This window comes from Centruroides vittatus, unplaced genomic scaffold (assembly GCF_030686945.1).
Source record: "Centruroides vittatus isolate TY-2023 unplaced genomic scaffold, ASM3068694v2 contig_7, whole genome shotgun sequence".
Taxonomy (NCBI): domain Eukaryota; kingdom Metazoa; phylum Arthropoda; class Arachnida; order Scorpiones; family Buthidae; genus Centruroides; species Centruroides vittatus.
The window spans coordinates 1,495,002-1,508,943 of record NW_027122442.1 but is presented as its reverse complement, the minus strand read 5'-3'; the positions used below and the strand labels follow the sequence as shown (position 1 = coordinate 1,508,943).

At 28.0% G+C, this 13,942-nt stretch overlaps 1 long non-coding RNA gene across 1 annotated transcript; it reads right to left on the bottom strand.

The window, feature by feature from the left end:
- Positions 1-6,324: 6,324 nt before the first annotated feature.
- Positions 6,325-12,681, bottom strand: LOC136980427 (uncharacterized). Its single transcript, XR_010881551.1, has 3 exons — positions 12,579-12,681; positions 11,593-11,813; positions 6,325-6,925 (listed from the first exon to the last, which is right to left on the bottom strand). It is a non-coding gene; the product is annotated as an uncharacterized lncRNA (long non-coding RNA).
- Positions 12,682-13,942: the final 1,261 nt, after the last annotated feature.

The window sequence follows — 13,942 nt, the reverse complement described above, 5'->3', positions numbered from 1 at the left end:
AGATATTTTTAGACATTTCTTCTATAGTAAAAATAATCATGTACTATTTTATATACATTTTGTATATTTATGCAAAAACAATGTCGTTTAAGAAGCTAAAATAACGATTAAGACGTGAAATAAAGATGAAAAATATAACTGTAATCAGGATTTAAAATTAATCAAGTCAAGAATTTTTCCCATTAGCAAAGTAGTAAAATACACAATTTTTAAAAAATAATTAAGTGAAATTTATGAAAGAAAATAACTAAGAAGTAGAAGAAGGAGGAAGTTTTATAAGAGTTATTTTTTTATTTTTATTTTTACTCACTTCCATTGAAAACAATTAAGGAGTGACTGGAATGCGTTGAGTTAAGCATAAATTTTCTTTTCACAACATTGGACTGCCGCAATTTGCAACGGCACACTCGCAAAAGTGCCACCTAGTGAGCAATTGAGGAACTAAAGAGGACACTTTATCTTTTCTTGGTTCCTACAGAGTTTGTTAAACTTGAAAACATAAAAACCTCCCTTACCTTTAACCTATTTTCATTTATATATATGGAAGTGTGTAAAGTTTAGACAAAATGGTAAACTTTAAGAAAATCTATGAGGATGAGAAAGATAAGAATTGATCATAGCACGCTACATTAAGAAGTATCAGTTCGATGATAGAATAATTAGCAAGCTTCTTGGATCGTTATCAAAATCGCTTTTGGTGTAAGAATGAATAATACACAAATGGTTAACAATAGTTTGATAGTTTATCATTGTATCGATCGACTTGTCAGTAAGGAGAATGTGGTAAATGATAGCAATTCTATCGTTAAGTGGTTGCTATTCTATATGCAATATAAACACTTAACGACAATTAATTGTTATGCTAACACATTAGGAACAGATTAAATCGGTGTAATGGCTTCTATACTCGTACATTATCACCGTAGAGGATCATTCGTAAATTTAATATAAAATTATAGAAAAATAATATATATATATATATTGAATAAGTAGATTATCATAGTTTGAAAGTAATAAGTGTCATTTATGCAGAGGATATTTGTGAGAATTTTCCACGCTCTTTACATAGATCCATCAAGAAAATGCTCAGCGATACTTTATGTCGTTTGTGATGGATGAAATCGTTTCTTTCTTATATTCGACCGTACGAATCCGAATTCCAAAGAACGAAGATTAGATTGTCCAGACACGCTTGTCGATCATTTGTTATCGAGTCATCATTTCTAGATATTCATCCTTACGTACAGACACACAAAAATGATGCCACGGAATATCGCCGTATGTATTTCGAAATTAAATACTCCTAACTTGTAAAACATGAAAGTTTTTCATCCTAAAAAGGCATTTTAACTCTTAATCATTACATTAACCTTTTATTTATATTTCACAATATATAGTGAAGGATATTTATGTCCGCGTATAGAATAAGAGAAGCTTCATTATGATATGTTTCGTCATATATTATACCTTTCTCTACACGCTTTATATTCATTCTGAATTATTTCACAGTATAATGTAATATGCTTCAAAACGTATTGTATTGATAAAACGTGCCTTCACTGTATATTGTAATCATTAAAAAAATTAGAAGATTAAACACAGATTAATACATAACAATATTAAGATAATGAAGATACAGCACAATATATTGTTACAAGAGATATTAAAGTTTATATTTCTCATTAAATTACCTTCTTGCTTAGTTCTGAAGTCTACATACATAAAAATAAGTTAAATCTATTCATTTATTAACACTAAAGTATAAAAATTCATTCTACATTAATATAAAAATCGAGAGAGTTAACTATAAGTGATAACATAAGAGACTCGGTCAAAGATACTAAAACAATACAAGCTTCTAAAGGGTTAAAATCCAATATATACATTTATATAACATTTTCTTTAAAAAGAAAACATTCGTCGCTAAACTTCCATTTCAAAACTTTTGCCAAACTACGGATCATAAATCTCCTGCAAGTCGAACAACCTGCTGATATGGTTCGTTATTAGTCAATCCAACAGTCTCGATGCAGGGTCTTAACGTCCAAAGCTAAGTCCAACACCTAAATGGGGGAAGTGAGAAATGGCTTTAGGGACCCGGCCGCAGGTGTCGATAATGGTCCAGATACGAAGGAAAAGGACAATAGACTAGCAAGAAGGATATAAAAATCAGACCTTAGAGGTAGATGTGGGATGGTTAAGAGAGAACGCTGACTTGACAATATAAGATTCGACCTAAATTGGTCCACCTCGGAGCCAAGCTGGAAGTGAATTTGTTCAAATTATTTTACTGTTTCACGGTTTTGCTTTTGTTTTTCCCACTATCTGGATTTGTTTGGTACACTAATAAGACCAAAATTAATCGTTAGTTCGATGTTATCTGTAACAAGCATTATCGAATTAGTAACGCGAAACCGTTGGAGTAATTTAAAACCGTTAAAGATAATTATTCAATAATTTTTAACATGTGCTAATTCCATTTTAGTGATAATTGTCAAAGATATAATTACGTTAATAACTAGAAACATTAGCGAACACAAATCTTGTTTGGTATTATATGAAATATGTTGATCGATACGCTCTGCTGATGATTGGATAGTTAAACATGTAAGAATATTGCATTCTCGTCTGTTGTTGTGTCTTTGATGCAACATATATAAAGAAAAAGATAACATCTTTCGATACACGATATATAAAAAGATAATTTATTATTATGTTATTTGATACGAGATGTAAAACAGAACCTTTCCTCGATACAAGATTTAAGAAAATATAACGATTTATGATATGATTTTGATGCAATATATAAAAGATAACTTCATATCTTGCATCAAAAAGTATAATTTATAGACAGATATTTAATGCCGGACATAAAAAATTTTACACCTTTCCATCCAAGTGAACGTATTAAATTTAGACAAAAAATATCTTTATCTATATAATACGCACGGAATACCATAATAATAAATTAATAAATAATTTTATTAATTTAAACATAACGAAATTTCCTAGAAAGGAAGAGCAAGTAAATAATAATATTTTCGACAACTATCACTTTCTTCGAAATCAATGAGACGTCCCAGAGGGCGTTAAGAGCGCCTCCAGATGGCGTGATTTGACAAAAGCGCCTCCAATTAACGCCGCCAGCGACCCCTAGCGATTGATCAATGAAAGTTAAGTTGAGACGGTTGTCATGACAACGCCACGTTGCGGTTCGTCAGGTTGGACATAAGCGCGAATTACAATCTCAGCTATTACCCTCATTGACTCTTTTAAGTACAAACTCGCTATTGTTATTCTACTGTCGTATATACACAGCTGGGGGCTAAGAGATTGTTGACGTGATTTCCGATGACTTCTATGTCCTGTAATGTTTGATATTTGAAAAGTTTTATCGTTTTCGAATTTTTATTCTTAATTTTATCAATATGTATATATATATATGTACAACGTTAAAATTTCCACAATAATTTTGATAATACGCTGCCATTTTCGGCTACCATCTAGTATAAACAATGAAGATTTAATGAATAAAAATTCGTTACAAAGATGATAAAATTGTTTTTCCTCGCTGGAGTATATTAAATTTTCTTACTTTATAAAAAAGACAATTCAGTGCAAAGGAAGGAATTCCATAAAATGAAAAATTCCTGAACAGAAAATAAGTCCTTGCTTCTTTTTCTCTCTTTATTCAATACATTACAAAATTCGAATTTTTGATGCGATTTTCCAATTTTATTATTATTTTTTTATAAATATACAATTAATTATTTAATATACTTATTTATCTATCTAATTGTAATCAATAAACTCAATAGAATAAATTAATTAGAGTATTTTTAACGTAAAAGTATAGAAGAAACTCGAAAAATTCTCATTTTCTCTTACAGAATTACAAAAATAGATACCAATGTACGAGAAAAAATAAAATAAAGATCTCTACTGAAAATCAATAGCTACAAATCGTCGAAGTATAGGTCTACATCTTTAAAGAAATTGCACTTTTCAGATTCTATCTCATTCTCGACTCTATCGTTATAGATACAACCCCCTGCAGATTTACAAAAGCGGGTGCATCAATCACTAGAACATTCTAGATATTGAATGGCAACTATATTACTAGTATATGTCGTAAATATTTGTAAAATTTTAAGAATTTTTTCTTTTTTTTATCAACACATTTTGCTATCTCTAACATCAAAATTTGATCATGCTACCCGTTATGAGAAAAACACACGATAGCCTCGTGATACCAATTAGTTCAGGTGCTCCATGCGCTTGCTCTACGTAATTTACCAAAGTGGGGGTCCACATCTGTCACTTTCCCTTTTAAGAACTCCTAATTGAGTCCTTGTTAGTGACGAAAACTTCAGGGTGGATCCTTTCATTTTTCTCTTCTCCCCTTCTTCTTATCTTATTTAAGAACAGGGGGGCCTTTTTATTTTTATTTTCTTATTTTCGCCAGTTATCTGAAGTATCGCATTACCAGGATCGTTACTTAAGTAAAAAGCACATTTTTTTTGGTAAAACTTAACTAACTACAAATGATAGATAATTGATACAATGTTTCAGCTGTAATCAGAACTCGTAAAAATCGTAATAACTCGGAAGCGGAAGACAATTTTAAATCTACAACCTTCTTAATTTTATATAAATTATCTCTCCACACTTAAAAATTACTATAACGGTTATTTTATTTCTATATAAATTATTATATCTTCTTGTTTTTTTAACTCGATAAATTCAGATCTAATGGCAAGTGTCAAAATTCCGGGAACATATTAATGATCTCATTACTGCATGGCTTAGATGTGAAGACATAACTTCTTCCAGACATTTTCTACGTCAGACTCATACATCTTTGACTTGTCATGATGAAGTTTTGTGATTTTCTCCTCATTCATTAATAATGAGAGATTCAACCTGATCGATTTTTACTGATTTTTGTCGACGAGATATTTCAATTATATTTTGAGTACTGTTATTTTCAACATTAATTTGTTCTATTTTCAATGTAACGAACGTTAAATGTTTAATATTTGACATATTTTTAATACAGTAAACGTTAAGACCGCTTTCAGAGTTATTTTCAACGTGGCGACACTTTCAACATATCGAATGTTTTTAACATAATTGGCATTAATTCGACATAATAAACATTAATTTCAACAAACCGCATTATTTTTCAAGTTAATAAACATTATTTTCAACGTAACAAACGTTTTTTTCTTCAACATAAACGAGCATTCAACGAGTTTTCAACAACGTAACGAGCATTAACGTACCGTACTGTACATTAAATGACCATTTAACAAACGGACTTCAACTAATATTTAGTAAATAAATAAAAACATAAGGAAACATATTTTTTATCTAGGATAAACGATTAAATGTTAACAAATTTATCACTAGTCTGTAGCATTTTATTCATTATCCTATCCCATATTCTTTGTTTATTGCACGTTTCCTCCTTATCTCATACTTTATGTTGTTGTCCATTCTGCTTTATCCCATCACGTTAGACCATATCCTACACTTTTTTTTCCATTATCCACGACGTTTTAGCCATGTTTATTATACGTAACAATAATTAAGAAAAATAATCTATCCACCGCACTCTTATTATAATTAAATTAAAAATTGGCAAATTAAATTATCGTCGAATATTAAAAAGTTCATTTATCATAACTTTGTACCAAGATACTTTTCTAAAATAACAAAAAAATTTCATTTAATCCTGAAGGGAACCAGAACATCCGAAAGATAATGAAGCCGGCTATTGTCAAACCAAGTAACTATTCTAATTAGTTACTAGATAATTTAGAATTTTCTCTATAGCGACGGCATAATGGATCAAATGTGAAATTGGAGAACGTTGTAATGCATTTTTAAATGCTTTCTTTCTTAGATTATCGATAATTTCGCTTAATTTTTTAAGTGTTTTTTTATTATTTAGAAAAATCAATTGTTCGTCTGTCGGTCTGACTGTTTCTTTCAATTTGTCAGGTCAGTCGTACTCTGGTGTATATACAAATTATATATTCAAGTCTCTTGTATTAGATTCTTTAAATTTCCAGTAAATACTTTAATTTAAAAGTTTGCCATTTTGTTGTAAAATGAGGCCAAAAATGATGACTTTTAAAGATTTGTAATTAATTTAAGAATGAATTATAATCAATGGAAAATATATTCTTTCTTTTAATGAAATATAATGCTGAATTAGATTTAAAAAAGTTTATACTTTATACGTTTGAATTTTCATAAATGAGTAACTTTGTAAATGTGGAAAAAATCGATAGATTGTTTGCTAATCATCTTGAGTCATTAGTGATTAAACAGGAATCATAAACATTTCAAAAACATTTAAAATAAAATTATAACTAGATGAATATCTAGGCTATCAAATTATAACGACGTGTTTCACACCAATAGGAGTCACGGGGAGTAAGACCTATCATTAAAACTCTCTTAACATCGAATGGCAGGTAATAACGATCCTCTATCAGTTAACATTTAGATCCAACACACGTCTTGGCACAATTATTAGTTACTTAATTACATTGATGGATAGGGCAAGTCACACGTAGCTATCTTGTAAATCTGTAATCAATGGAAGTTCGCACAACCTCCTGTCTCAATGTTTAGATTCGTCTTTAATGGGTCCCACTTTGTATACACTTAGCAGAGTTCCAACTCATCAATCATATCGTCAAATTAAAGAATGATATATCTCTTTCCTATATGAATATTTAATGTTTTCAGCTTCCATTCTGATGCTTCATGATCCATGAGACGTTCACAATAAAGTCAGCTCTTGGCTACATCCTATATTTATATATATATATAAGATTATCCAATAGTTTATTCCTTATATAAACACTTTTATGAATGGTTATAATCCTGAAAAATGATGACATCAGGAAATCTAGAAGAGGAATGAATTGGATTATAGAAGATTTTGCTGTTATTGTTCTAAAAGTTGAGATAAATCAGGATAAATTTAAATAATAAAATTATGATATTTACTTTGTTAAAAGATAAATTGATCAAAATAAAAGGAATGTAATAAAAAATTTTACTTATTTCTCAACTAATGATATGTAAAATGTTATTTTTTCCTTGTATTTTTGCCATTTTAAATCGACATAATTTGATTTTGTATATATTTTCTAAATTAAGCATCGAATTCAATTTACAAGAATAATATTTATTGCACAATTATGCTAATTATATTCTGAATAATTATAAAATTTCATATTTATTTGCATAATCAAATATAAAATACGAAGAATAGTTTCTTAGTTGCAAAAATTTCAGCTAGACAACTATGTAAGTTTGAAAAATGATTTTAAGTAAGCAGTTCGACTTTTATCCTCTACTTATTCATACCGAAGAATTTTTATGAATAGAACGTGACAGACAGATATATATATATATATAGAAAACAGACATGCAGAAAGATTATACTTCATTGTAATAAAGTGTTAAAACACTAGAATCTTTCTAATTTTATTTCCTGTAAATAAAAATTAGGAATAAGTTTATAAGTAAATGATATAAAAAGAAAAAAAAATACAAAACTTCTCTTGCCGAAAAAGCGCATTATACTTTTTCCAAAACATATATTTATTTTTTTATTTTTTTACCTCCTTCATCTTTTCGAAAACGAAACATGAACGGGGGAGAAAGAGAGAGTTTTCTTTCCTTAAATCTCATTTCGACAAATTGCAAACAGAAACACAAAAGAAAGGAACATTAATTCCAATCCAATTTCTCTACAAAAAATTTATATTTCTTCCACGTACAAAACACAAAACTGTATAAGTATTAAAGAGGAGAAACAAATAATGGGTCTAGACACATCTTTTCAGCCATTTTCCATCCACCACGTGACGTGAAACAAAAAAAAAAGGAAAAAAATAAGAAGAAGAAACATAGGATGACGTTTCCGTCACGCGAGGCTCAATCCGTTATGCTGTCCGTTTTTATGATCACCGGGTCCTGGTTTATGTGACTATAACGACGACCAGGGACAAATCCCCTCGGATATTATAGCCACATAGAACCTACGTCCCCTATATAGACTTACGAGGGTTGACAACCTGTATTAAGAACAACAAAGCTTTGGTTATTGACACCTCTCTTTAAAGTAAAGCGTTGTCTTTTCTTGTACAGGTATAAATATTTATCAGGATATGGACTGTTTATCATCGTAACACAGGTCCATAATCTGCAAAAAAATGGATCTCCGTCCATACTCCAACCTGAGATAACTTCACTTAACTGAGAAAATATTTTAAAGAAAACTTTTTATGGGATGTAACTATTTAAAATATATATTTATCTTGTGATTTATAATATAAATTTTATGATTTTTGTCAACATTACGGAAAGAAAAATTTTCGAAATAAGGAAAAAATATTGTCAAAACAATTCATTAAATACGGCGGCGTAATTAGTAAAATATTTGCTTTCTTATCTGCCTTTATTTGTTAAAAGAAATTATAATTTGTGAATAAAAATTGCATTTAAAATTCAAATTCTAAATTAACCAATTACGTTATCTTTAGATGATCAGATGATTGTTTACTTCATTTCTATTGGTTGTTTCAAAAATACGTGTGTGTTTTTGAATTAGCTACAATTTTAGAACTTCTGTCTTTTGATATTTTATAATAAAAATCCTACAACGAGTTGCGTAACTTTCCCGACAAAAAATTTAAAAATTATGTGTGGCTCCATCTGTTATGATATTTTTAAAATTTTTATATTATTAATTATTATAAAATGGCAATAAGCTTAATTTTAAGGGTAGAGATGAGTTTTATTTAAAAAAAATATATAAATGCTAATAACGAGTAAATTATCATTGAGTCTGATCCCACTCGAGATATAACACGTGACCCCCCTCTCTATCTTCTCATTCCCTCGACTTTTAACCATGAAAATTTAATAGCATTAATGTCCCTAATATATCAACCTCCGTGCAAAGTTCTTGAAAATTTCGACAACAGGCACAGAAGTTATATAGCTTCAAAATGGGTGAACAAAATTGTGCCCCCCACACAAATATCCGTACACACAGGAAAAAAATCTCCAATTTTGCATTTCTCCGAGTTTCAAGGTCCCGAGTCCATAAATGTAAACATTTTAGGGATCTCTTTTTGACCGATCGCCATACTTTTCACTTGTTAATTTAAATATAACAGCTGGGAAAGTAAAAGGAAAATTCTTTGACATTTTCAATCGGAATAAAGTTAGTAGTAGTGTAGTTTTTCTTGATTGGCTAATTGAAAACACGGACGGTTAAAAATTGTTTCAAATATTTTAAAATATCCAATAAAAATGGAATAAAAAATAACGAGAAATCTAATTACTGTATCGGATTAACTAATTCGGATATTTTATCAATAAAATTCTAAAAGGAAAATGCATTTTAATTGTAAATTATCGTTTGTTTTACATTACATAAATGCAATCACACAGAATAGACAATCATAACGGAAATTTGAAATTTTAAAATTAACCAATCAACGAAAACGTTATCGATCAGGTGACTCATTTATTTCATCTCCATTGGACGTTTTCAAATTCCGTTTCGATGCTGTTGAAATAATTTCTAAATTGAAATATGTTGTGAAAAATTATTTATCAATAAAAACAAAATTAAAAATATAAATTTTTATATTTTTACATCAAGAATCTATATTTTTTTTTATTATTTTTCAGCGAAATTCAGCAATCAATATTCGGTCCCAATACACTCGGTGCCCACACAAAAGCCGAACAAAAACAACGAACTAACTGAATAAATATCAAGAAAAAATAAATATATTCAACATCCGATAACTTTTTAAAAAATAATTTAAAATAAAATATAAGATTTTTGTAAAGAAAAAAAAAAAACATTAATAAAATAATTTCTTTCCTTAGTCATCGAATATCTTTGTGTAAAGTTTAATATATAGATGCAAGTTTCTTAATGTTCGAAACCAAGAAAAAATCTAAGATATTTCTGTGAGAAGAATAAAAGTTTCTTTCCAAAAACTCTTGGTAGTTTGTTATATTTGATATGAAGTGGATTTTAGGTAGACTTTTGTTTGTTTTTTGTTGACGTTTCGGCTCGTATCTTATATACAACACGATCGATGTTTCATTGTTTGTGAAGAGAAACCTTTTGGAATTTCATTTGATTTGGTCCTAGTTTATTCTTTAGTTTTCTCACTTGTTAACATAGATCTAACAAAATAAATGTTACAGTTTTGAAAGAAACACAGCTGTGTGTCAAAGAGACGACCTTTTCCATTTTTTCCTCTTTTTTTTTATTCGTAATAACTATTTTACATTATCCTCTATCGGAGGTTTCTCCAAATCCACGTCTAATTTTACAGAATTCAAAAACAGAAAAATCGAAAGGTTTTTTTAGCTTTTTTTCCCGAATAAACTTCAGAAATATTTTATTTTTTATTTAGAAAAAGTCAGAAAGAAAAATTTTCTTCTTATGTAGCAATACAAAGTCATTTCGTATTTTTATATTCAATATATTATAATTATACGTCAGAGAAATGATGAGGTTCTAGATAATTGACCATTAGGTATCCCATAGTATATGGACATACACGATCTTGCACGTATTGACATAATTACGAAAACATTTATGCATATTCAATTCATTATAGCAAACATATACTTAATATAGCATAATTATGTTAATATATCCATTTATGAATAATAATTCTCCATTTTAATATAGAAATTTTAAATTATAATAGCTTAACGTAATTTAGTTATGTTTATATAAAAGTATACTTAATAACAGAGTTTTATATATACCGCAATGTAATTTATATAGATTTTATTGTAACGTAGTAATGTTATATAAGTAACCGAGTAACATAGAAAAATACTTTGTACTGTATATGTATACGATTTGACACCATCTGAAAAATTCGATTTCCAATTTCGTTTAATGTAAACGTTATAGAAAAACAATTAAATTCAAGCAATTCTCTGTAATTTTTTAAATTTCAAATGAAGGCAACAAAATCAGAATTTTTTAAATTTCTTTCTTCAGCATGAAATCGTAAATTTGTGTGTTTTGAATACCCAAGAGGCGTTATGTCACATTCGGCTGTTAATGTAAATTATAACCCAATAATAATGGAAAGATAAGATATCTGATTAGGGAGATAAATCCTTTTGATTCACTCTATAAAATGATGCGTGAAATTGAATAGAAGAAGGAAAAAGTTCGCTTGGAGGAACAAGGTGTCAAATGACTTCAATAAGCTGTTGAGAAAGATGTTGTAGAGTATCCATCCCTTTATACAGGACAGACATTCTACAACAACAGCAACACAGTAAAGAAACTTAAAAAATAATGTGTTAATTAAAAACGTTTGCAATAAAAAAATGCTTCGACTGCCATCTTGGAGTAAACTCGCTATTTTTAAAAATATATATATATAGATAAATATATTAAATAAACGAAGCTAACTACATTAAACTGTTAGTTAGAAAAAACAGGAACAATAATTACAAACGATTTTTCTTTGTAGGATAAAAGTTACAAGAAACTTTAGTCTACAATACCTGAAGTGAAGCATGTCTGCCTTCTCTCATTGCATTGTCATTAATCACTATTGTAGACAACAATGCTCTTGGCCTCCGTCGTCTTGGGATAAAGTACATACCAGAAGCAGAAAATTAAAGAAAAGAAACTTGTTATTTTAGTTTTTTTCCAACTTTCATCCACTTCTAAAGCATCCTCCTTTTAAAAAAAATTTTAGTTAAAGCTTATGTGACTCTATCCCCTTAAACATAGAAAAATTAAATATAATTATTGTGAATAAGTATTTATATATATATATATTTTCATAAAATTTTTATATTTAAAAATAATTAAAATTAAAGAAAATAATAATAAAAAATTAATTTATTAATATACTGTATTTAGAAATGAAATAAAATGGCAGATGATGAAAATATATGGCGCCATCTTTGGAACGAAATATAAATAATAATTTTTTATTTATTTATTTATTAAATATATTTCTGTATATAAAATATAAGTTACTCGCATAAATAAATAAATAAATATATATATATTATCAATATTTTAATGTATTTTTTTAAATATTAAATTATATCTAACGTATATTTTTATTATATATGTTTAAAACCGCTAATATTTAATAAATTGTAAAATTCAATAATATAAAATCATTAATAATAAATTATATTAAGAATTTTCTAGTAAAATAATTAATCAAGAGACGATATCACGTAAAAGTATTATATTAATAATTTCAGGAAAAAAATGAAAAAATAATATACATATACCGCCATCTAGTAATAGATTTTGTTATTATGAACTATTAAATAATTTTTAAAAATAAGAAAATTAAATCAGACGTCTCAATTAACATTCTTAAACGAAAAATTAATAAAATTTACAAACAAATATTAAAATTATACAATCTTTATTGTTATATTTTACTCGTAAATTAAGAACTGAACAATACTTGATGAGGGTTATTAATAAGCTGAGCTTAGTTTATATCATAAAATTAACTTACAAAACTGAATAACATGTTTCCAAACATTATCTGAATATAATTTATTTCATTATGTCAAGATTTGGATTCTTGCTCTTTATTTAAAGTTGCTAAATTATAAATTGTAATTAACTTTAAAGTCAATGCCATTCTTCTATTATTCTCTTGAATATTCAAGATACGATTTATAGAGTTAATTTTAAACATACCTACGAAAATATTTAATTTTTGTAATTATAAATAATATGCTAAAATACCAATTAAAATAATTCAGAACATTTTAAAAAAAACTAAATTGTAAATTTTTATTATCCAAATTTGCAAATTAATCTGAAGGGCAATGTTTAAGTAGCATTTTCTGTCTGCCATTAGAATTTTAATTTAAAATGATAGATTTATTCTTTTGTAGAATGACGTATTTCTTAATGAAAACTTTTTATTCAGCTATTCACTTTCATTTTTTACAAAATTTTTTGGGAAGAATGTAGTCGTACAGTTCTTATGCGCGGGATACTTCCTGCCAAAACACTAGCATTTAAAAAAAACAATTATCGAAAATTTAATATAGTTGGTTTGAATATTTATAAAGGAAGGTTCCAAAATTGAGAAACGCAAATCAGGATGAAATTTATTTTAATTAATTCCTCATAACAACAAATGGAAAGTGGTAAATTTCTATGTGCAAAGTTCCATAAGAAGAGCAAGTATCAGACTTATTTAAAATAAAACAAATATAGAACTGACATTTACACAAAATCGTTGCAGAATATTTAATATAGTGTGATGTAAATGTAATACAATCGAAAACAAGGTTAACAACAACATAAGTGGCATTCTTCAACCAAACAATGGTTGATTGCAATGAGCCCGAAGAGTCATCTGGGAGGAGGGAAAAGATATGTAAACATTTATCTAAAATATTCAAAATGAACATCAATCTGAATTTTGTACGTTATATATTCTCCCCGCAACTTCTCCAACATTTCCTGCAAAAAATAATAGGGTATTTAAACACATTAGTAATACAGTCACATATGGCAACATTTGTTTGGATCTCACTTTTTTTTTTTTTTTTTTCTAGTGGAGCTTTGCACAAATTTTATGCTTCATTTTACTTGTCTCCTCCTCAGGTATCAACTAAGGTTATTGGTATATTGATTTGCATTTCTCAACTCGGAGCCTTTTATTGTTAGATAGTAAAGCCTACTATTTTTGGAGACACGGTTCGTTTCCGATCAGAATCGCAGGAAATTTCATGGATGATTTAATTCAAATACAGCGGAATCCTGTTGTAATGAACTTGAGGGAACTCCCATTAATGTTTGTTAAATTGAGAATTTCTTGTAATGAAAAATGTATATAAATTATTATCAACCAAGTTAAAT